At 48.3% G+C, this 23,216-nt stretch overlaps 1 long non-coding RNA gene across 1 annotated transcript in view; it reads left to right on the forward strand.

The window, feature by feature from the left end:
• Window positions 1-16,721, forward strand: part of LOC109437629 (uncharacterized) — a 28,299-nt gene extending 11,578 nt beyond the window's left edge. Inside the window, exon 5 of the long non-coding RNA XR_012489751.1 lies at window positions 490-16,721. This is a non-coding gene — a long non-coding RNA (uncharacterized LOC109437629). The remainder of the gene's footprint in view (window positions 1-489) is intronic.
• The last annotated feature ends 6,495 nt before the right edge of the window (window positions 16,722-23,216 follow it).

Here is a 23,216-nt window from a genome sequence, read left to right on the forward strand (position 1 = left end):
GGCTGCCCTGGCTCTATTTTAAAATGGCTCCACTTATGTCAATTTTTACACCAGGAAGGTCTGAAGGGAAACAGAGATCAACCCCTGGTTTGGGGCTTAAGTTCTGTACTTCAAGCAGAACCAAACTCCAATAGGAGTCTGTACTCTGTATTCTCTGCTGGGTCTGGTGTCGGGTGCTTGGATACTGGTCCTTCAGTGACCAGCTTTCACATACCCTAACCAAATCCTCTACAGCAGCTCCTCATGTAGGAGTAATTGAAAAGTACTTTGGGGAAAACAATTACAACTGTTACTCCCAAACCACAATTATAACTTTATCATAATTCCTTTATCTTTTTTGAAATGGGTTTTAAGCATTAAGCAAGAACAACCATTTCTAATTGTTAGAAACATTTTAAATAGTTGTCAGTAATAATCTTTATTAATCATAAAAAGGGAAACATACATTAATTTTTCAAAATGCCATCTCTGATCTTTTGCTACTTTCAGTTTTCCACTTTATTTTGGAACAAAGCTGTAGTCCATATATGCCTCTCCCACCCTCTCAGAACCAACACTATACCCCTTCAGAAGAATGGAAGTTAAAGGCAATCCAACACCCCCAGAGAACAGTCATCAGGTATTGTCTGGAAACTCTTCAAGGCAATTTGAACTTTGGAAGTTAATTATCCTTCCTGTGCCTGCTACCTCCTAGTTGTCTCACTGCTCTGTGGCAATCACCTGTGTTGTGACATACACTGATTCATTTCTAATAACTGTTAAGGGACTGATCTTTTCAGATTATTGACTCTTCTAAATAAATCAGACCCATTTGAGGTCGTCATATCTGGAGGAATATCAAGCTTACTTGCCTGCATTCTGACATGCCTTCTTGAGTGGGGGGAAAACTACTGGAATTTCAGCAGAGAACTGGGTGTGATGTATGAAATGGATCAGATTACTCAGCTGCAACCCAGAGTGAGGAGAATATTCCAAGAAAAAGTTTTGATTTACTTTTTTTCTGGGCTTTGTCAATGCCTGGAACACCACAGGCAGTTTGTTCCAGAATGGGTGGTCTGAGGAACACAGAGACTCCAGATTCATCCCTCCGCCCTCAGTCTGGGCTCCACCTCTTCCTCTCCCCCACCCCAAAAGTCCTCCAAAGTCTTTTATAACCAGCTCAAATGCCACTCCCTCCTGGAAACCTCAGTAGCTGTCAGCGCTGATTCTTCTTCGCCTTGTGTTGGAATTTGCTGATACAGTGGGAATTTGCTGTCCCTAGCCTTCCTCCTTTCCGTATTCCTCAATCCCACACATCCCAGCGGGATCTTGGAAACTCCAGTGGAATGTGAACAGCTTCAGAGCACCGAACAGCCATGAAGGGAACCAGTTTTAGTGAAGCACTAGGTAGAAATCCTCCCAGGCAGGCTGTGAAATCAAATTTAGGAAAGAGAGGTAGAAAAGAGGTAAAATATTGAAGATTTAACCTGGTAAATTTTGAGAAAACGAATAAAATACTGTGATAACAATGGAGGCAGGAGTTTGGGCTAAAATCTGAGTGAAATTGATAGATTCCAGTAAACCATACCCCTAGAGAAGAGATACAGCCAAGAAAATGTTAGAAACGTGCTTGCGTGGGATAATGGAAAATAGAATAGGCATTCCAAGAATGATACACTGTTTTCCCATTTGAAAAAGTAAGACAGTACAATCTGAAATTAAGTGTGGGAAAGCAGGAGCTCAGGCCTGCACAGAGGGACGCAGTGGCACGTGCTACACACGTCGAGATCCTGGGCCATGGGTTCAAATCCCTGCTCCGCAAAGCTCTGCGCCTGTGGGCAGTTCTTAACCTCTAAGTTTCCCCACCTGCCAAGTGGGACATGAACAATGGCCACCTCATGGTATTCTTGTGAAGACGGGGCCTGGTGCCTAGTGGGTACCATATCGTGTTTTTATATACAATTAGAAAGATCTAGTTGGTAATTTAATTGAAATGAATAAGGAAACTTTAGGGATAGCTTAATTAAATCCTGTGTGATTCTGCAGATGATGAAACTGTCATTTATCACCTTTGCAAGTCATTTCAAACACATTTTATTATCTGCTAGTCTCCAGGTCCTTCTTAAATGGCTTTTTAGGTATTTAAATCTTGTCTTCCAGTATGACTCTTGAATGCAGGAACTTGTGTCTTAATTTATATGACCTAACAGTGTTCACCACACATAGCAGAGCTTAATAAATACCTGCTGGGGTTTTTTCAAACTCAAAGTTTCAAATATATCCCAACAGCAACCATTTACACATTAGCAATGATTAATGTTTTAATGCTACTTTGGAAGACCCAGATGGCCCTGGGAGAAAGGTCTGGATAAATCAGTATTAACAAAGGAAGAGAAGGCCCCAGGAGGAATTGTGGCCTGGGCAGTAGGTCTTTGGTATGTCTTGGCAGTCAGCAGGAAGGTGTTTCCTGAAAAAGTTTGATGAAAGTAAAAGGGAGAGACAGCAAGGACCATAGCCTGTACTTTGTAAACTGCCCCTTTCTGTCCAGCTGCAGCAGCTGATTTCACAAACATGGAGCCCCTGGCTTGGTGCTGCTCACAGCCAGACGGAGAAACAGTCGTATCAGCAGCCTCATGACATAACCCAGGCTGTGGAGGGAGGTCCTGCAAGGCCCCGGACCCGAGGGCCAGGCTGCTGGGGGCCTTGGAGAAGCCTTGACCAGAAGGTGACATTTATCCTTGTTAACCAAACGTTAAGTTAAGGAAACAGCCTGAACAGCAAGGAGGCATGGACAATCTGCTCTAAACTATTTGTGAGCGATTTCAGACAATGACCAGTTTACTGTTGGAGGACACACATTCCAGGTCATGTGGCTACAACACAAAGGTAGGTTGCCCGGCCCACATAGGGGTTTATGTGAGCAAGAAATCGCCCTTTATTTATAGAGCTACTGAGATTTGCGGGTTTGTTACTGCATTGCCCGGCCCACCCTGAGTAATATACTTGATATGTATATAGTAAATGGTTCATGAATCTTAGCATTTAAGATAACTATGAACCAGTATGGAACAATTCTATGGATATATATTATTAAGAGAAAAGAAGCAAGCAAGCTACAGAACAGACTACATAGTGTGCCACATTTTGTGTAGAAAGCAGGGAAAGGGAAATTAAAATGTCCACATGTATTTGCTTATTATTGCAAAAAGAAATACAGGAAAGGATAAACCAGAAACTAATGAAAGTGGTAATCTATAAGGGGTAGATTGGAACAGGGTACAGAGGGTCTGTATGAGTGTGAGTTTAGACAATGTTGATTTTTGAGCCATATATTTTACATTCTCAGAAATAAATCATAAAGGAAAAGCCTTAAAATTGAACCATAAAAGAAACAAATGACACAACTATGTGAAATTGGTTACTGAACCAACAATGAAAGAGCAAGTTATTTTGGTAACTTGAATACACTGCTCTGACAAGACATTCATTAGTATTATTGGGAACCAGGAATTTCTAATATAAGGAAAAAGATAAAATATGAAAAGAATAAGAAAAACACTGTTATGTTAATGCCAGTAACAATATGAACTCTGCTGCTTTGTATATACATGACCTCTGAGTTGTGTCCCTGAGGGAGCTGAGAAGCAATAACCCCCAGTAGCAATGGGTACTAACACCATTATATGCCAGGCAGTGGGGCAGCAGGTTATTCCCACAGACTGTTACTACTTTCAGTGGGAGAGATGTTCCTTTTTGTACTGGACCCTATGTAGGCCCAGCCCCGCAGACGCGTTTGGCCTGGCCTGTCCCTCAGGACCCACTTGCCTTGATTCCTGGGTTGGAAAGCTCCAGCTTCCATCGTGTCACTTCACCTTCTACAATGACAGACTTTCTGCCTTTGGCAAGGGTGTCCTTACACCTATCAGGGCAGGAGCTGGGGCAGTTCCCACGCCCAGGTCCAATGCAGCAGGACCCACGGAGACCCTGGCTTTCCCAGTGCCTACCCACAATCCAGAAGCCTAAGGGTATTAACATGCCGGGAAAGGGGTCCTCCAGGATGCAACGGTGTCACTCAGTGCCTTGGAAGATGTCCCCCATGACCAAGCGCCCAGCAAGCTGCTTAGGAAGCTACGGACAGCTTGGCAATGAACCCCCCTTGTATTCACTTTCCTGCCCTTTCTCTCTGAATTCTTTTCCCCCCCTTTTCTGCTTTCATAGGATTGTATTCATCATAAAATAACTAGCCTGTAAACTTTGACTCAGTCTCTGTTTCCAGATAGATTCTTCTTCATGAAGATATGCCAGCCACTTTCTCAACCAAATCATCAATCTCCCTTTAGCGTCACTAGTAGTGGGAACACCCAATGTACGAGGTCAGATAATTAAGCTCGCAAACTCATCCTAGAAAAAGTGCTACATACCTCATTGCTGAATATCACTATGGTCACCTTCGAAGTACTCCCCTTGGGAAGCTATGCACTTACGTTAACACCTAGTCCACCCTTCAAAGCAATTTTGGAACTCTTTCTGGAATGGCCATCAGAGCTGTCATCGTATGACCCTTGATGTCCTGAATATCATCAAAATGTCTCCCTTTCAATATTTCCTTTATCTTTGGGTAAAGAAAGAAGTCATTGGGGGCCAGATCAGGTGAGTAGGGAGGGTGTTCCAATACATTATTTGTTTACTGGCTAAAAACTCTCTCACAGACAGTGCCCTGTTAGCTGGTGCATGGTCGTGATGCAAGAGCCATGAATTGTTGGCGAAAGTTCAGGTCGTCTTAACTTTTTCACGCAGCCATTTCAGCACTTACAAATAGTAAACTTGGTTAACTGTTTGTCCAGTTAGTACAAATTCATAATGAATAACCCTTCTGATATCAAAAAAGGTTAGCAACATCATTGCAACAAGTTCGCGAACTTAATTGTCAGACCTTGTATTGACCTCCTCATGAGGTGCTGCTGAAGTATTCTTGCAAAAAAATGTTTAACCCACACCCAATCAAGCCTCCAGATCTAACCTCCACTTTAAGGAAAACAGGTTTAAAAGTAAAAGTTAAAGGACACCATTGGGAAACAATCAGGAAAATGAAGAACATGAAATTGTAAGTTGCCTGGCCTGGACTCTTCACTAGTCAATGTCATAAATCAAAACCAAGCAGAAATTAAGGTGGGGAGATTTTCCAGATTAACCTCTAGATAGAACTCACAAACCTTGGTGAGATTGCAGGGGAAGGGGGAGGAATTGTATAGGACTCTTTAGGGCACAGCTGGGAAAATTTAAATATGTCTTAGATATTAATTGTGATTGTAGAATGACTTCACTTTCATAGGTGTGATAGTGGCATTGTGGTTATATAGAAGATTGTCATCCTTAGGAGGTTCATGCTAAGTATTTAGGGATCATGATGTCATATTGACAACTTATTTTGAAAACTGGTATGTGTCTAAAGGGGTAAGAGAGAGAGAAGAGAGAGCAAATATGGTAAAACATTGTGGTTCTATTCTTTCAACATTTTTAAGTGTTTTAACATTTTCACAATAAAAAGTAAGGCAATAACTACAAAAAAACCCTAGGTAAAATTTAGAATATATTGTATTTTAACTATGTTTTATTTTCCCCAACCAGTTTCAAGTAGGTAGCCAATAATTTACCAGGGACAAATTCATCCACCTTAGACTGGATAGTCACACCCAAATTGCTATGCTTTCAAAAGCCTCTTGCATGGTGCTAGCAACTTCCCAGGTGGAAAAAATTTGATGTCATTTCTGCACACACAAATTCTTGTTGGCAGAATAACCAGCAAATAGTACCGAGAGCTGCTCCCTGTACAAAGCTGCATTCATTGCACAAACGGGGTGCTGAGGCCCGGGAGGCACTGTGGGAAATGACCCTTTTGAGGTCCATTTTGATAGATCTGGTGGAGGCATTAGTCTTTTCCATGTACTCCTCATCTTGTATAGGTTCCAGATTGGAATGGCATCATTTTTTACAGCTGTACTAGCAACAGGGAGACACTGATTAACTACTTAATATGGTAAAATGCACCCTTCTTTCAGGCTTCTGCTAATACCATGTTTCCCCAAAAATAAGACCTACCCCGAAAATAAGCCCAGTTAAGATCTCAGCCAGACGGATGCATTTAGTACGTTATGACGATGTTCCAGAAGATGATGACATGATTGTATTTGAATAAATGTAGATTGTTGTACATGAAAAAAATAAGACATCCCCTGAAAATAAGCCCTAATGGAGCAAAAATTAATATAAAACCCAGTCTTATCTTCGGGGAAACACGGTACCATCCCTGACTCACCAGGAAAACTCCTCCCAATTTTTTATTCACATGACAGTTTTATTGGCTTTGACACAGTTTTCCATCGTCACCATTCCTCCCACTCCCGACCTGCCCTCCCTTCCCAAGGTGCCTCCAGGCAGCCACGCTGTGGGGACAGAGTCCCAGAGAGCAGTTTCCAGGCTCTTGGCCTCATGGAAAGGTGCTGGCTCGGGTAGTAGGTGGTCATCAGCTGTGACTAGTTGGCCATCAGCTGTTACAGGTTAGCCGTTAGCCATTGATATAACTGCCATGGCTAAACTAGCAAGCATGGATTGCGGATAGCAGATTGCAGAGAGGTGCGGATTGCAGTTAACAAATGAGGTTGGCAGGCAGAGAAGCAGACGGCGGATTGTGGATCATGTGGATCCTACTTCCTGTGTCTCCAACCCAGCCTCCAGCGAGAATATAGTGCTGCACTGACACCAACGCCTAGTCCACTCTTCAAAGCAATTTTGGTATGACTCCCCTATCTATGGCTCCATTGGTATTCCATTTTGGCCTCACCATATCCTGCATTCTTATGTGGAGAGCGGGAGCTGAGACCCCACATGACACCCTGCATGATAAATGGTGCAGCAAGCAGGGTATGGTGCCGCCTGAATTTTCAAAGGGGTAATGAAGCACTTTATACATATGAAAGCTCAGTTTCACGAGCAGGGTATGGTGCTGGCCAGAACTTTCTGAAGGATGGTGGAGCAGTTTGTGCATATGAACGCTCAGTCTCAGAAAGCCCGTGAGCGAAGCCGGGAGCAGGAAACACAATCTGTCTGGGAGAAATGTGACCCCTCGGTGAATTGGTGGGCCTCTGAAGCCTCTGGATGGCATGCTGCCCTGTTGGCCAAAGCAAGCTTCGTCTTCCTCTTGGTGGTCAGCTGCTGCCATGGGCTTCCTAGAGTTGTGGATATTTTACACTGAGGCCTCCACCCACCAGGACACCTGGCACGGCGAGCAGATTCCGGCCAGGTAGAAATGGAGTCTGACTCTGGGCAGGAGGACGTGTGGCCCCCACACAGTGTGTGGTACCCGGTAGCCACTGTTCTCAGAAGTTGGACCCCTGAGGAGGGTGGGAGGACGTGGACGGCTCTCCGGCCAGCGTGGAGAGGGCCCTACAGGCTCTGGCTGAGCGGTTACCAGAGTAGGCGAAGGGTACAACCGACCTTGTGGGCTGGATGTTCCTCACTGCCTTGCGTCATAATAAGGAGGGCGGGCTTAACGAAATAGCTCAGGTGCCAGATCAGCAGCCCCCGGCGGAGGCACTGGAAGCTCAGGACCGCCAGTTGGAGGAGGGTCTCACTGCGGTGCATCATAACTTGGAGGAAGCACTTGCTGGAATAGCCCAGGTGCGGGACCAGGTGTTGCAGTGGGAGGCGTTGGAAGCTCAGGTCCCCCTGTTAGGGGATGAGACCCACAGTGGAGACTCTGAGGCAAATGATGGGAGTGGAGACAATGTAGCTCCCAAACCCCAAGCCTGGCCCATCTTGAAGCAAAAGGTAACACATGAGCAACCTTTGGGTCCTGGGGGCGTTGCTGCCGGCAACCCAGCTGTGACTGAGTTCAGGATCTACACCCCTTACACTCCCACTGAGTTGCAGGAGCTAGGGAGGTGGTACAGACAGCGCCCTGGAGAGCCAGTCTCGACTTGGCTACTACGTTTATGGGATGAGGGAGCAGAGAACATTCTCTGCTCCCCAGGCGAGATGGAAAAGCTAGCCTTTGTGACAGTGCATCCATCCTGTGGCAAAGGTTACAGAACTGCCATAGGTTGGCCCAAGACCAGGGCAACCACACTCTAATGGAGTGGCTCACTGCTGCGGTACGCACAGTATGGGGACAGGCTGGTGAGCTGCCAGACACTGAGTCAATGGCAGTCATATATGGAACTTACTCAAATCATCCATGAAATGGGTTATGAGACATGGTATCTTCAACCCTAATATGCGGGGGCCGGATGATGAATGTTTTACAACCAGCATGAGAGATCTGGTTTTGCATACTGCCCCTGCAAGTGCTTTTGGATCCTTGGTTGCCATTCTCATGCCCTATGTGGGGTGATGGACCCATGAATTACCACTGCCATGGCCACCCTAGGGGATGTTGAAAGCCAGCGGCAAAGGAAGTTAAGATAGGAGGTCTGAGAAGTTAAGGCCTGGAAGCCCAAGTCAAAAGTAAGGGGGCGAGGTCACGGGCCTCAGAGAGTAACGCGCATGCAGATGTGGTGTGATCTCATGGCAGCAGGGGTTGATGGGGGAAAAAATAGACCGACAACCCAATGCACTCCTGCTGGAACTCTGGAAACAGTTGTGTCCAGAACAACAATTCTGGTGAAGCCTAAAGGAGAAGTCTGGGATAGTGTGACCCGTGTCCCTCCAGGACTTCATGTGGCTGCTTGAGGTTGACTCCTTTCAGCTTGAATTGGGGTGGGGCCAAGGTACGCGGTCAGAGGGGACAAGCAGGGACCAGAGGCCCCATGTGGAACTGTCCATACATTGGTCCACTTCTAATGTGCAGAGGGTTTTGGCTCTAGTTGACACTGGCGCAGACTGCAGTCTTGTGTATGGGAACCCAGAACTGTTCCCTGGACCAGCAATCTGCATTGGTGGCTATGGGGGAAAGACTGTGACTGTAAAAGCTGTTTCCTTACTACTGGGTATAGGAAGGCTACTCCCCCTCCCCCCGTACCTACAAGGTGTATGTCTCCCCCATTCCGGAATATATTCTAGGGGTGGACGTGCTACATGGCCTCAGCTTACAGACGTCGGTAGGAGAGTTCCGTCTCCGGATCCGGGTGGTGAAAGCGGTGACACGCGGGCATGCTCACCACCCTCCTCAAGTGTTGCCACAGCCCTGGCGCGTGGTTACAGTGCGACAGTACCGCCTGCCAGGAGGACAGGAGGAGATTGGTCGTACAATATTGGAATTGGAGAAGGCACATATTGTGAGGCCAACGCACAGTCCCTTTAACTCCCCAGTATGGCCTGTCAAGAAGCCAGATGGGACCTGGCGAATGACTGTGGACTATAGGGAGGTAAATAAGGTGACACCACCTTTGTACACAGTAGTACCTTCAATACACGATTTGATGGATCGTCTGACTGTCCGCCTGGGAACATATCACTATGTAGTGGACTTGGCCAATGTTTTTTTCTCCATTGACATTGCACCCGAGTGTCAAAAGCAGTTTGCTTTTACGTGGGATGGGCGTCAGTGGACTTTTCAAGTCCTTCCGCAAGGATACTTGCACAGCCCCACTATCTGCCACGGGCTCATAGCCCAGGATTTGGCACAGTGGGATCACCCGTCCTCTGGCCTTGTTTCATTATGTTGATGATATTTTACTAACATCTGATTCTCTTTCAGATTTAGAGCAAGGAGCTTCCGCTCTTCTCCGCCACCTGAAGTCATGTGGCTGGACAGTGAACAAGGAAAAGTTCCAGGGCCCTGTCTTATCCGTCAAGTTTTTGGGTGTTGTGTGGTCGGGTAAGACAAAGGTCATACTTAAGGCGATTATTGACAAAATACAAGCCTTTCCCCAGCTGACCAGAGTCTCCCAATTGCAGACGTATTTGGGTCTGCTGGGGTATTGGTGGGCCTTTGTATCCCATTTAGCACAAATGGCAAGGCCCTTGTTTAACATGATAAAAAAGGGGGCCTCGTGGGATTGGACAGAGGCTATAGAGCAAACCTTTGTTGCCACGAAACAGGCAGTGAAGCAGGCACAGGCTCTGCAAATAGTGGACCCTGGTTGCCTGTTTGAACTTGATGTTCACGTACGGTTGGGGCCTCTGGCAATGGCAGGAGCATCTCCAGTCGCCAATGGGATTTTGGTCCAAATTGTGGAAAGGAGCAGAAGTCTGCTACTCCCTCATAGAGAAACAGCTGGCTGCTGTGTACGCAGCCCTAGTGGTCACAGAAGCCATCACAGGAATGGCATGGGTGTTGGTTCGAACAATCTATCCCGTCCAGGGGTGGGGCCATACGTGGACCCAGGGACCCAAAACGGGGGTGGCACAGACCACCACCCTTGCCAAGTGGGGTGCCTACTTGGAGCAATGTAGCACCATTAGTTCAAGCCCTTTGAACACAGAGCTACAGCAGGTCCTGAGGCCTGAGGAGCTTGTAGCCCAGGCTGAGCCAAGCACTCTGCCTAGAGGGGAGGACTTGGAGCCCTCGCCCTACAAAGAAGGACAGTCCCCAGTACCTGAGGATGCCTGGTTTACTGATGGTTCTAGCTGAGGGGCTGCAGCTGTTTGGACGGCTATTGGTGTGCAGCCCAAAACAGACACCATTTGGTTTGATACTGGGCTGGGCCAGAGTAGCCAGTGGGCTGAGCTGCAGGCTGTGTGGATGATAGTCAGCCACGAGCCTGCGCCCCTAGTTATTTGTACTGATAGGTGGGTGGTGTTTCAGGGCCTAACGTTGTGGCTCCCTACATGGAAACACCAGAACTCGTTGGTAGGACACCATCCACTGTGGGGTCAAGCCCTGTGGCAAGACCTCTGGGACCTAGTGCAGAGAAAGGAGGTGACCCTAATGCATGTCACAGATCACTCCCTCTTAATGTCCCCAGGTAATGATGAAGCAGATGCCCTAGCACGGGTCCGATAGTTAGAACGGGCTCCTGCCACTGATGTGGCCCATTGGCTGCATAAGAAATTGTAGCAAGCTGGAAGCCGAACCATGTGGCAGGTGAGCAGATGCTGGGTTCTGCCTTTGAAATGGCAGGAGATAGCAGATGCCTGCTATGTCTGTGCCGTCTGTGCCCTGGACAGCCCCAAAGGCGGAGCCTTCCCTGGGAGACACAGCAGATTATGCGAGGGCGGGTGCCCCTCACTTGCTGGCAAGTGGATTACATTGGACCCCTGCCTAAGGCCCGCCATGCGATGTATATGTTCACAGCAGTGGACACTGCTACGGGGTTGATGTTTGCTTGGCCGTGTCTGGCTGCAGATCAGCGGCATATAGTGGTCGCTCTTACATGACTGTGCGCCCTCTATGGGCGCCCCAAGTCATTGAAAGTGACAGGGGTACCCATTTTAAGGGGCAAGAAGTGCAGTGCTGGGCTGCCAGGATGGATGTACAATGGTTGTTTCATACCCCATACAATTCACAAGCAGCTGGCATGATTGAACGCTACAACGGTCTTTGAAGCAAGGCCTCCGGGTGTCAAAACACCCTCCCACGATGCGCGACTGGGCCTTGCGTCTATGGAACGTGTTGAGAATCCTGAATGAGAGATCATGGAAGGGAGGGCCCGCACCAGTAGAAGCTCTGCTACATCAGACGGCTGCTCCCATTCAGTTACGGGTTACCACGAGTGAGACTCTGGTAAAACCAGGCTATGGCAGAAATGGAAACATTTTGCTGCCAGCACCCACATGCTTGAAAGCAGGGGAACGGCAGCAATGGACTTGGCCCTGGTGGGTCAAAAACCCCCACTGTCAGTGGTTGGGCCCGATAGCCACATGGGGGGCTGGTTTGACTCATGATTTGCAAGCGATGCCAAGGGGTGGTGGCCGAGTAGCCACCGCAAGTGACTGTATGTGGGGACAGAGCCCCAGAAAGTAGTTTACAGGCTCTCGGCCTCACGTGGAAGGGTGCTGGCTCCGGTTGTGGATGGCCGTCAGCTGAGGCTGGTTGGCCGTCGGCTGTGGCCGGTTGGCTAATTGGCTGCTAGTATAACTGCTGCGGCTACGGAGGAGAGCCGAGGATTGCCGAGGAGAGCCGAGGAGAGCGGAAGAGAGTAGAGAAACAGAGTCAAGGAGAGAGGAGGAGAGTCGTCGGTCGGTTGGCGGAAAGGCTGACGGCAGGTCGCGCGTCCGGTGGGCCCAGCCTCCAGTGAGACCATAGTGGTATGACTCCCCTACCTATGGCTCCGTGGGTGTTCCTTTTTGGCCTCACCATATCCTGAGTTCTTCTGTGGGGAGCAGGACCAGAGACCCCACAGGCCGCCCCGCACGATAAATGGCGCAGCGAGCAGGGTACGGTGCCGGCCAAAACCTACCGAAGCATGGTGGAGCGGTTTGTGCATGTGAGAGCCCAGCTTCAGGAGGCCCATGAGAAGCGAGTGACACCGGGAACGGGAGGCGCGGTCTTCCTGGGAGACTCAAGCCTCCAGCTGGCACACCACCTTCTTGGCCATAGAAGGTGTTGTCCTCCTTTTGTTGATTTGCTGCGGCCTTAAGCTCCTAGGGTGGTGGACATCTTACAAGGAGGTCTCCACCCTCTCAGACACCTGGCACGGTGAGCAAGATTCCGACCAGGTAGGAATGGCGTCTGACTCTGGGCAGGAGGATGTATGGCCCCCACACAGTGTATGGTGTCCGGTGGCCACTGTTCTCAGGAGTTGGACCCCCAAGGAAAGGTGGGAGGACATGGATGGCTCTCTGGCCATTGTGGAGAGGGCCCTGCAGGCTCTGGCTGAGCGGTTGCCGGAGGAGGAGAAGGCTACAGCCGGCCGCGTGGGCTGGATGTTCCTCATGGCCTTGAGTCTCAACACGGAAAATGGGCTTAATGAAATGGCCCAGGTGCCGAACCAGGTGTCCTGGTTGGAAGCTCTGGAAGCCCGGGTCCGCCTGTTAGAGTAGGGGCCCCAAGGTGGAGACTCTGAGGCAGAGGCGGAGGAAGCAAGTGGAGACAATGTAGCTCCCAACCCCCAAGCCCAGCCAATCTTGAAGCAAAGGGTAAAACGTGAGCAACCTTTGGGCCCCGGGGGTGTTGCTACCGGCAACACAGCTGTGACTGAGATCATGACCTACACCCCATACACTCCCACTGAGCTGCAGGAGCTGGGGAGGTGGTACAGACAGCGCCCTGGAGAGCCAGTCTCGGCTTGGCTATTACGTTTATGGGATGAGGGAGCAGACAGCATTCTCTGCTCCCCAGGCGAGATGGAAAAGCTAGCCTTCATGACAGCGCATCCGTCCCTGCGACAAAGGTTACAAAACTGCCATAGATTGGCCAACAAGCAGGGCAACCATTCTCTAATGCAGTGGCTCACTGCTGCGGTACGCACAGTATGGGGACAGGCTGGCGAGCTGCCAGACACTGTGAGTCAATGGCAGTCATATACAGAACTTATGCAAATAATCCGTGAAATGGGTATGAGACATGCTATTTTTAACCTCAACATGCAGGGCCCAGATGATGAGCTTTTTACTGCCAGCATGAGAGATCTGGTTTTGGATACTGCACCTGCGAGTGCTTTTGGATCCTTGGTTGCTATTCTTACACCGTATGTAGGGCGACGGATCCATGAAGTTACAACTGCCATGGCCACCCTAGGGGATGTTGAAAGCCGGAGGCAAAGGAAGTTAAGACAGGAGGTCCGCACAGTTGAGACCTGGAAGCCCAAACCAAAGGTAAAGGGGCGAGGTCGCGGGCCTCAGAGAGTAACACGGGCACAGATGTGGCGTGATCTCGTGGCAGCAGGGGTCGATAGGAAGAAAATAGACTGACAACCCAATGCACTCCTGCTTGAACTTTGGAAACAGTTGCGTCCGGAACAACAATTCCGGAGAAGCATAAAGGAGGAGTCTGGGAAAGCACGACCTGTGTCCCTCCAGGACTTCATGCAGCCGCTTGAGGCCGACTCCTTTCAGCTTGATTAGGGGTGGGGCCAAGGTACCCGGTCAGAGGGGACGAGCAGGGACCTGAGGCCCCACGTGGAACTGTCCATACATTGGTCCCCTTCGAATGTACAGAGGGTTTTGGCTCTAGTTGACACTGGCACCGACTGCAGTCTCGTTTATGGGAACTCAGAACTGTTCCCTGGACCAGCAATCTGCATTGATGGCTACGGGGGAAAAACTGTGACTGTGAAAGCCGTTTCCTTACCACTAGGTATAGGAAGGCTTCCTCCTCGTACCTACAAGGTTTATGTCTCCCCGGTTCCGGAGTATATTCTAGGGATGGACGTGCTACATGGCCTCAGCTTACAGACGTCAGTAGGAGAGTTCCGTCTCCGGATCCAGGTGGTGAAAGTGGTGACACGCGGGCATGCTCACCACCCTCCTCAAGTGTTGCCACAGCCCTGGCGCGTGGTTACAGTGCGACAGTACCGCCTGCCAGGAGGACAGGAGGAGATTGGTCGTACAATATTGGAATTGGAGAAGGCACATATTGTGAGGCGAACGCACAGTCCCTTTAACTCCCCAGTATGGCCTGTCAAGAAGCCAGATGGGACCTGGCGAATGACTGTGGACTATAGGGAGTTAAATAAGGTGACGCCACCCTTGCATGCTGCAGTGCCTTCAATTGATGATTTAATGGATCGTCTGACTGTCAGCCTGGGGACATATCACTATGTAACGGACTTGGCCCTGGCAGGTCAAAAGCCCCCACTGTCAATGGTTGGGCCTGATAGCCCATGGGGGGCCGGTTTGACTCATGATTTGCAAGTGACGCCAGGGGTGGTGGCTGAGTGGCCACCGCAAGTGACTGTAGTATACAGAGATCCCAATACCGGGATGATTTTGCGAGGAAACTATGTGCTCTCACTATGGCCTATTATGGGGTCCCCTGTTCTGTTACATGTTGAAACTATGCAAGGGACCCCAAGCACTGCCATAAAGGTCTGGTACCACAAACCGGGAAAGGTGCCAGTGGCAGTGACCCTCCTTTTCCCAGGACAAAAAGCTAGCATGTATCCTCCCAGATGGAAGGGATTTGCCATTGTTGGTTCCTAAGACTACCGTTTCTTTTCGTCCGTAGGTGTCAGTAGGCTAATACGGCACAGGGACCCTTGCGGAAGACGCTTGTCGCGTAGATTGTGAGGCGAGACCTGTAGGGGTAGAGTGTGGGGACAGAGCCCCAGAAAGTAGTTTACAGGCTCTCGGCCTCACGTGAGGGGGTACTGGCTCCGGTGGTGGATGGCCATCGGCTGAGGCTGGTTGGCCGTCGGCTGTGGCCGGTTGGCCAATTGGCCGCTAGTATAACTGCTGCGGCTACGGAGAAGAGCCGAGGATTGCCAAGGAGAGCCGAGGAGAGTGGAAGAGAGTAGAGAAACAGAGTCAAGGAGAGAGGAGGAGAGTCGTCGGTCAGTTGGTGGAAAGGCGGACGGCAGGTCGCGCGTCCGGTGGGCCCAGCCTCCAGTGAGACCATAGTGGTATGACTCCCCTATCTATGACTCCGGTGGTGTTCCTTTTTGGCCTCACCATATCCTGCGTTCTTATGTGGGAAGCGGGAGCTGAGACCCCACATGACACCCTGCATGACACATGCTATGGTCCAGTCTCACCCTGCTGGCTGGCCCCAGGTTGGCCCGTCGCCAGAGCCTCCTCTCATGACAGTTCCAGCAAAGTGGGCGGTGCATTACGTGTATTCATGCTAACAACGCTGGCCTGGCAATGCTCTGGACTCCTACAGGGGTCCCCTACAGGTAGGGTTGTCTCTGCTTCTTCCACAGAGAGGTCCCTCTCATACCCACAAGATGCTCGAGTACACCAGTGTTGGTTCTTCCTCTCTTTAGTAGAACTCCTCTTCTGCATCAAAGCTGCATAACACTCAACTTCAAAAAAGCCATTTGCTTTCCTTGCAGGCCAGCAGCGGAAGCTCTCCTTCAGGCTATGAACTAACTGGCTTACTGCACTTGTCTGTCATCCTCTGGCCCAATGGCTACCTGGGCAGGTTCTTCTCAGTGAGGGTGGCACTGTGTGAGTGGGGCAAGCAGAAACATAATGGGCCACTCCTGCCCACATTCCACTTGCCAAAGGCCAATGTCAGTGGGGTGAGGGAATCCACTCCACCTTGGTGAACCTTGCCAAGGGCAGGGAGAGGAGGAAGAATTGCAGGCCAATAACACAATGGACCTCAGCCTCCCTTGTGGCTTGGTGTGTCCTTGCAACTAAGTGCTGGCTAGTGGGATGTGAGGGGAAGCAATACATACAATGTCAGGCCTTGCCCTGGTAAGGATTGGGTATGCCCTGCCTCCCTCCTGCCCATCAGCTGGGGACACAGCTGGACTGCGGCGGTCACCTGGCCCAGAGGCAGATGGCACAGCTGTCCTGCCAGTCCTGCCTCTGGACTGTTACATGTATCTCATTTACACTGCTGGTTTATGGGAGCTTAGGATCCGAACTGGTACACCACTAATTCATTCATTCATTCATTCATTCATTCATTCACAAGTATTTACTGTCTTTGTGACAGACATTGTGCTAGGCTTTGGAGGAAGTGACAGTGAGCAAAATCAAACTTGACTGTTTTGTATCTTGACTGTGGTGTTGATTACATAATCCTACATGTGATAAAATTGCATAGAACTAAATACACACACGTACAAACAAAACTGGGGAAATCTGTACAAGTCTTTTGTATACAAATGTCAACATCTCATAATGCAACTATATTGCATTATAGTTTTGCAAGATGTTATTTTTGAAGGGAAACTGGAAAATGATCTCTGTATTCTTACAACTGAGTGTGAATCTAAATTATCTCAAAATAATAATTAAAACAAAAAAAACTTGGATCCTTGGTCTCTTTGTGCTTACATTCTAGAATGGTGTCAAAAGGAAATCCAGACAGCTTTACATGATGAGAGTATTTTATTGAGTGAGAAAAAACTGTGAACAGGGTGACTTCAAACTGAAAGTAGTTACAGCAATCACAGCTCAGCTCAGTTTGCAAAGCATGAAAGAGGAAATACATTGATGTCTACTGTGATTGGTTACTAGGCACTGACATTCTTTTTGGGGTAGAAGCACTGCACAAGCTCACTTGTATATAGTAAGGAAGCACTTCCTAGGATGCTGTAAGGTCATGCTGACATGAAGAAATCTTAAGTTTTGTTTAAGGTCAGAGTCAGCATTTCGGGGAAATCAGGACAGTTTTAAGTTTTGGTTCCGTGACTGTTTGGTTTAGGGCTATATTCAAACTGGCCTCCACTTTGTTTTTTCTTTAACAATGGGAATCAGAAGATTAAAAAACCAAAAACTCACTGATGATGACCTCCGCCCCGAGTAGCCCAGTTTCTACCCTCCAGGTGACAACACCCTGAAGTCTGCAGAGCAGCTATGTGAAAGAGCTGAGGGCATTTGGACTGTGAAATGAAAGAGGCATCAGGTCCTTTGCTTTTTAAGTAGGGTGTTTATATAATTTATCATCTATACTGAGACACCTGTGAAAATAATTACACTGGCATAGCTTGTGTAAACGGATCAGTTGGTCACGCTTTTTAAGCCATTGAATTGTTGACGCTCTTTGTTATGGCTGCCTAGCCCTCTTCTAACCAATGCAGAGATTAATGGACGCTGCCTTTGTCAGAAAAGAATAGCCTAGTGGTGGGAACAAATAAATCCCATATCTCAGTGAGTTAATGTGCTTAAAGGTGTATTTCTTTCTCATGCAAAGTCTAATATGGTGCCGGTGGCCCTCCTCCATTTTCCACTCGTTTTGAATATGAACTTCTCAGGTTGCTGGAACAGTGGAAGAGAGAGCTGGAGGGTTACAGAAGTATTCATGGGCCGGGCCAGGAAGTAACCTACATCACACCACCCACATTTCATTGGCCAGAACCACATGATCACCTCTAACTGCAAGGGAGACTGGGAATAGTAGTCTTCCTATAAACCCAAGAAGAGGAACTCTGCCATAGATTCATAATTACAAACTGGGAGAGGACACTGTCTGGCCTCAGCCTCTTTAGATTGGCTGATTTACCCCTGCATATGTGTGTGGCTGTGCCATTCAGAGAAACTCCTGAAGGTTGCAGGAAAGCAGTTCAGAACAGTACATAGCAGTCAATCAACTTACTTCACTTTCTCTCTTCTTCCTTTGGGTTGCAATCTACCACCATTCACCTCCGAGAACTTTGTTTTCTTCCATCCATTTTATAAGTCCCTCTCCTCCTCTGTATTAGTTGAGATTCTTCAGAGAAACCAACCAATAGGATACTCACATGTATACATATTTATGTAGAGAGAGAGAGGAATTATTTTAATGAACTGGCTCGTGTAATTACAGAGGCTGGCAAGTCCAAAATGTGTAAGGTGGGCCAGCAGGCTGGAGACCCAAGCAAGAGCACTGATTCTGCAGTTCAAGGCAGACTGCTGGCAGAATTCCTCCTTGCTCAGGGGAAATCAGTCTTTCTGCTCTATGCATGCCTTCAACTGAATGGATGAGACCCACCCATACTGTGAAGGTCAATCTGCTTTACCCAAAATTTATTTAAATGTTAATCTCACCAAAACACACCCTCACAGAAACATCCAGAATGATGTTTGACCACATTTCTGGGCACCATGACCCAGCCAATTTGACACAAAATTAAACATCACATCCTCCAAGGCTAGTTTTTAACACTTTATATTGCTTGTTAAAGTGTATAAAAGACAAGGTGATGTGGGGGAAAAACCGCCAAAGCTGGGTTCACATCCTACTCCTCTGAACTGGTTTCCTCATTTGTAATGGGGAATGTTTACTTTGAGTCATTCTGTAAAGATTACAGATTATGTGTGCAAGACACCTAGGTTTATGACAAATGGTGGCAATTATTAAGTTTTCAATTTGAAAAGAGGGTTCATTGAACACTTCACATTTCTGTCTTTTTACTGATGCTTTTTATTTACTGAGGTTTAGCAGAGTCTTCCACAGGAGGAAAGCTCTGAGCCACGGTGTATAGTTCTCACGTGGTCTTGCCATGTCCCGGTGCTTGAGTTGCCAGCAGTCAGCTGTGTCCTAGATGCTTTGCCTTCCTAATTTTCCATGAGCCATCGTTAATGATCCATGGAATGTCAAATGTTTGAACAACTTATTTAGGCACTTGAAAGAAAAATCCAAGGGGAAGGAAGAGCGAGGAAGAGTGGTAAGAATAAAGAAAAGGTGGGAGTTGGCAGGAAGTGATGCAAACAGAAAGGAGAACAGAAGTCAGAGTTTCTACTAATTTGCTTGGTGTTCTTACATCAATTTATAAATTAGTGTCTACATTTATGACTGATTGGATGAACCAGCTTTTCTGATCCTCTCATTCAACAAAGCTGCAGGTTTTTTTACTGGGGTGGAGCTGAGGAAGTTTTAAAAGTGGGCCAAAGCCACATGGGGATATGTGTCATAATATGCAACATGGTCTTCAGTAAGTTGAGCCCTGCTGGAGACTTGGAGTAGGTAATGTAGAACTTATCAAACTCTGCTCCTTTGAGCCTTGGTTTCCTAGTTAGGCAAATGGTTAAGCCACTGCACACAGAGACCCCCAAACACACTGACTTTAACAAGACAGCCTCTGTTTCTCTTGCAGGTAACAGTACAGAGGTGGGTAGGTGGGTGGTCCAGAACAATAGTTGCATGGCTCCAGAAGGTCACTTGGGCACCAAGGCTGGCATGTTGGCTTTGCCATCATCAATAACGTGCCATTCACCTGTGGGTTCAAGATGCCACTCCAGTTGTCCCCTTTTCCAGCTGGATGGAAGGGGCAGAGAAAGCAGAGGGCTAAGAGCTTTCTTTTTAAGGATACCACCTTTTGGCCTTTTGCTTCTGCTTACATCCCACTGGCTGGAAGCTTAAGGGAAAGCTGGGTGTGTGCCCTGCCAAAACTCTCCTGGGTCCGATTACTAAATGGAAGAAGGTGAGACTGGGTGCTTTGAAGTAGTTAGTAGTCTCTGCCATCCCGAATTCTTTGGCGGTGATTAAAATCCCTCAAGAGAGTCTGTAAGACCCAGTGGGCAACACCCCAATTCCCCACTCTCTACCCGAGAAGCTCTCATCTGTTTTGCAGTATCTAAATTTCTATCTGAAAAATAAGTTTCTCTGCATTGAAAAAAAGCTTGACGACCATTTCATGTAAGATTAGTTAGCCAAGTGGAAAGAGAAGTTCAAATCAGTGAGGTGACAGCCCAAAGCACTGTAATACCTCAGGGCTGTGCCTGGACTCCCCCGGCCACTGCCGGTCTGACACAGCAAGGGGAGCCTGAGGTCAGAGGTGGTGGTGCTGCCCAGAGCCAGGCCCCATCTGCTCACACACAAGCTCATCTGCTTTTCGATCTTCTCTCTACCCAATCCATTTTCTACACTCACCAACTGTCCTCAATCTCAGGAGAAAATGAGTCCCAAGGTTGAAAAATCCCATCTTTCTTCAAGTGTGGTCATTGGGTTGTCCCTATGAAATGTCTTCACAGTGGATATGGTCCGTCTTCACTCTACACCAGTAAGTACCACCAAAGTCCTCCCTCACCCAGATACTAGGATGGGGTGAGGTGGAGTGGGGTGGGGTAAGGGTGGCTGTCCCCATATTCAGCCTCCTCTTCTGACACAAAAATAGTATTTGACGGGTCTCATTGTTGCTCCACCCCATTTCCAGGACTCCCCTGAAGCCAAGTTCTGGTCAGTGGTATGTAATTTGAGCAAACTATGCTGCCTCCTCCTTCAGGAAGCTTCTGCTGACTGATGGCTGGATCTCGGGCAGCCTTCTGGGACCACAAGAAGGAAGCAGCACAAGAGGAGTGGGTAACAAGGTAATGGGAGCCTGGGTCCCTGATGATTGCAGAACCACCATGGCAGTCCTGGGCTGCAGTCCCAGACTTCATTTTGTCTAAGCCACTGTCACTTAGGGTCTCACTTAAAGCACCACTCGTCATCCTAACTGAGGGGGTAGGATGGGGTGGAATACTACTTTCCAGCTGTCAAAGGAAAACACAGCCAGACACTAGTTAAAGTGGTAAGAACAGATTTTATTAAATAACCACTGCAACAGGGGCAGACAGTCCAGCGTGAATGCACCTCAACTTCGGTTTGTGTAGAGATAACCTGGGCGTTTTAAAGGAAGAAAAAGGGAGTAGAGCGGGAAAATGAGGGAGGGGGCGAGCAGTCAGGGGAGTGTAAATTTACAAAAATTGGGATTAGACCATCAGGATTTGCTAACTGGCGCCTAACTGGCGTTTATGGAAACTAGGTGTCTACCCCTACAGAGACTGGGAGGCGGGGACCCTATCTTCAAGAATTGGCTGGAACAAACAGCAAATTCTTTTGGTAGCCTTGACTTTTCCCAGGCAGGAACTTGAGGGCTGGAGTAGTTAGTCACCCTGGGGCCTTGGCCTTGAACACAGAAACACTGCTACAGGTAGTGCTTAAATCCCTTGATGCGGAGTTTGCGTGGAATCTTTAGGTGCCAAGAGCTCTTCTGCGATGCTATCAGCCCACCCCATTCCCACACCTGGGATCTTTGGGGAGGGTCCCAGTACAGTTGGGCCCAGGACAGATGGCGGGAGAGCCGATTTAGGGCTTCCCCGCTCGCAGTGCCGCACGTCCCCACTCTCTTCTCCGCGCGCGGTAGACCAGGCGGCTGGGAGAGGAGGCCCTGGGACACAAGACGGAGAAGAGGAGCGCTGCAGCTGCCATCACCCATTTTCTTGGTTTCCCCTATGTTTTCATAAGGCCGAATAAGCCTTTACTCAAAATCCGAGACCCCCAACTTCCTAGAGAAATGGCTCTATCGGGGACGCGTGGGAATAGGGATTCGCGTGGGAGCTCTAACGGAAAGAGCTGGTCAGAAGTAGGCGGGGCCAGGAGGGGTGGGGTCAGGGCCAGGAGGAGGGCGGGACTTGGGCCCGAGGGGGCAGGCCGGGCCCGGAGGGCGGGGCCTACCTAGCTCCTCCAAGGTGGGAACCTAGACTGCCCTTGGTGTTCCAGTCCCCTCCACCAGAGCCTCACTCCCTCACAAATCTCCACACTCCACCTCTAACCTTTACCCTGTCCCAGAACAATTTCCTTCTCTTTCACACATGTCCTTGACCCCAGCTACCACGTTTATATTTCAGACTTCTAATCTCCTGAACTGTAAGATAATACATTTATGTTGTTTCAGGCCACCATTTATGTTGTTACAGCAGCAACGGAAAGCTAATAAACCACATTTGGTAATTCCTTTTTAAAAAAAATAAAATCTATTGGTGGTATGAAGCATTATTTTAAATTCTAAGACTGTATCTTTACTTTCCCACTGGCCACCTCATGAGCTCCCCGGGACCAGCCAGGGCTGGTGGACTTTAATGTGGAGAGATTCTAGAACAGCACTTTTCAAAATGTGGTCCCCAGACCAACAGAAAATGCATCACCTAAGAACACGTAGAAATGCAAATTCTCGGCCTATTCCAGACCTGTTGAATCAGGACCTCTGGGGTCTAGCAGTCTGAAGGGGGGAGGCTTCAATTGTGATGTGCTGAATCTGCTTCTTTCCTATCCCAGCCACCATCTTACTTCTGATAAGATTTTGACTTATTGGTTAATTAAATAGGAAACTTAATCTAACCTCCAATGGGTGAATGTTTGTAGTCCCTTTCCACCAGTCTGCAGCCCACCTGAAAGACTGCAGTTATAGGATTGGCTACAAGAAAGGAGGTCAGGAAGACAAGAGAGGAGGGCTGGTATCCTGGGGTGGAGAACCCACAGCAAGTGGCATGGGACTGCTGAGTCATCAAAGCTGTGTTTTATGAAGCAGTTACAGTATGGCGTTTGTCCACTGTCCCCTACCTTTGACTGTTTAGGCATGATGGACAGTGGTCTGAGCCAAGTGCTGGTGTGCCCAGGGGCAGATCCCTGGCTTCTCCTAAATGCATTGGCCATGACAGGGACAGGGAATTGCAGAGAGAGTTAAGTAGCTGGGGGATGCTGAAGGCCCTGAGGTAGCCCCTCAAAGCCTCACTAGTCAGCATATTTCTAGACAAAATAAACTAGATGACTTCTTGAACTCTAGATGTGGGGGTGGGGGAAGTGAGAATAGAACTGAGAAATGATGTAACTCTTGCCCTAGAAGTGGCTAAAAAAACAGTTTTTTTTTTTTTTTTGGTGGGGGGAGGGTGGTAAGATTACAGGAAGAAAAATGTTAGTCTCAGTGTTGCTATTATTGTATTTATGTTGTAACATACTTGAATTGATCTTTGTTTTTAGAAGAGAAAAGTCTGCTGAAAAAGTT

Source organism: Rhinolophus sinicus, linkage group LG10 (assembly GCF_036562045.2).
Source record: "Rhinolophus sinicus isolate RSC01 linkage group LG10, ASM3656204v1, whole genome shotgun sequence".
NCBI classification, from domain to species: domain Eukaryota; kingdom Metazoa; phylum Chordata; class Mammalia; order Chiroptera; family Rhinolophidae; genus Rhinolophus; species Rhinolophus sinicus.